The sequence below is a fragment of the Panicum hallii genome, chromosome 2 (assembly GCF_002211085.1).
Source record: "Panicum hallii strain FIL2 chromosome 2, PHallii_v3.1, whole genome shotgun sequence".
NCBI classification, from domain to species: domain Eukaryota; kingdom Viridiplantae; phylum Streptophyta; class Magnoliopsida; order Poales; family Poaceae; genus Panicum; species Panicum hallii.
The window spans coordinates 5,551,727-5,554,286 of record NC_038043.1 but is presented as its reverse complement, the minus strand read 5'-3'; positions in this window follow the sequence as shown (position 1 = coordinate 5,554,286).

Sequence of the window (2,560 nt, the reverse complement as noted above, 5' to 3'; positions counted from 1 at the left end):
CATGGCTATGCCTGATGCACAGATCTGCTCGTCCTACAGAGAAAGATACAATCCAGCACCTGTCCATGTATATGACATACAACTACCCGCATGGCCTCATGTTTGATATGTATATAACCATTGGAACGGGCAAACAGCTATGAAACCTTCTACTCTCTAGCACAGTTGGCAAAACTTCATCGATGGGCGATACAACTTGTTCACCATCAACACATCATCATATGGGATTGTGCGATGCATTGAGAGATTCAGCTTCTTGGAAATTTTCTTGTACATTTTTGTATCTTGCGTTGCATGCCATCGTGTTGTTCAGGAGAGTGACTATTGGCGCAATGTAAGATTGGATTGAGCAGGCGCATGTCACATTAAACCCTACATAGAGTTTGTTCCGAGAGTATCATAGAAGCTAGAGAAAGGTCAGGGGTGGAGCCAGGATTTAACCATAGGAGGGGCCAAGAGACTGAGTAGAAGTGAACTTACAAGAAAAAAAATTCAAGCAATAGAGTATATATGACTCCAATATAGTATGGACAAAAAAATATTATGAAATGGCGTACCAGTTAAGCTATTAGGTGCGATCACTAATTGAGCATGTAGATGCGTTTGTGTCAACAAAGAAAACTGCGTTGCATCAATTTGCACCAAAATATTGTGGAATGCAAAACGTGGGAAAAATTAGAAGAAAGCAATTTTTACTAGTACTTCCGTAAATATTTCAACGAACCAAAATTATATGTCTACTACCCAGCCACAACTATGAGCATGTTTTGAATGATTTATCCTAGCTAGTGTGATTTTCTACTACAGTTGCTATAGAAGCCGGTTAATTTTAGGGTGAGAGAGTGGAACGGATTTATATATAGTATCGCTACAATGCGAATGATAATGGGGAGCCTGAGTTGGAGCAGTTTTATTCTTTCTTGGAGGAATGGAAGTTTCAAGATTTAGTTCTAGGGTCATAGTTGATTTTCGTCTCTTAACTACTTAGGTGATCCATGCATACTTATGGTAGATCAGCACTCATAAAAAAACTGCTGCTGATCTTGGGAGGGGCCATGGCCCCTGCTGGCCCCTCACTGGCTCCGCCACTGAGAAAGGTATTTGGAACTTTGCAAAGACATTGGAATCTTTCTAGGAAGTTGTCATCCGTTTCGTGCTATTTAACAGATCAGAATGTCTGGTCGAATTCACTGGAACATATATTCTTATAAAACTTGCTCCAGAGATGGACGTGCCTTACTGGCTGGAGAGGGATCATATATAGCAGTGGTGAGTTCCTCACAACTGCTTGTATGACCCATTTTTGTCTACTTGTCCACATTGCAAACATGACACGCTAGACCATTATTCCTGCATGTACTACTCCAGAGTGTTAAAAAACAATACAAAAGCATGAGATTGGGAAGCATCAGGAAACCCAAACTAGGAGGATTGTGTCCGGTGTGATCAGGCTGCAGTACATTCTAAGAATTTCAATACGCCAGTGGCACCAGGATAGGGACACATTCTTGGGTTGTCACGAATCCTGCTGGAACTTGATGCATAGTTGGGTGGTATCGCCGCAGATTGCTTGCAAGAAAAGGGAGCAATCCGAGAGTTTTTAGTAGTCAGTAGTCACTGGGGGAAGTTGAAGCCACCTTGCAAGGATTATTCAGCTTGCCCTGATTTCAAAGCTTAGTCCTGGTTTATCGGGCTACAACGGGGTGCAGACAACGTGATCCTTGTGTTTAACTGTAAACCTCTCCACGATCAAGTTATTTAAACAGCCCAGTTGTTCCATATTAAGTGTGATGCACTTCAAATAACTATACAAACTTGACATTTTAAAATTTGAAGAGTAGGTGAGAAAAAAGGGTAACCGATCCTGGACAAAAAGGACAAGAACTAGCGCTCAATGAACTAGAAAACATGGAAAGTACTCTAGAAGCCTCCACAGACCACGGTGTACATACTTACACATCCATACAATGCGGGACTGTTAACAAGACTTTTGGGCCATTTGCCTCGAGCGCAATAGTTCGGAGGTAGAGAGCCCATTGAAGTTCAAGGTTGAGTTTAATGAACAAGTAAACAAAATGCTACATGAAGTTAACTTTGGAGTGTAGTATAAGATTCTATTGAGGTTTGACCTGCCGAGCGTACAGTTTATATCGAGATAATCTTGGCATGCAACATTACATTCAATTCCTTTGTGAAAAATTGGTGGAGATAATCGCCTTTGTGAATAACCGGTGGAGATAAATTCAATTCCTTTGTGGAAATTTTTGGTACAGACTTGTGCTAATAATAGATGCAGCATGCATACCGGCTCCGTAGATGCACGCACATGCCTCATTGGCGGGACAACCTATACATACAACATTGCAGAATCCCTCCCAGCAACTGCTTCCTTTACATGTTTGTGACCTAATACGCTGGGAACAGAATGTTCTCAACCACACACCACAGAAAACGAGACAAATAGTTTGGGAATAGGAAGCATCGGAAATCCCAAATGCTTCAGAGGCTTTTGTGGATTGGCTACAGAGTGATCTCTTTACAGTCCATATTTTCATGGTGG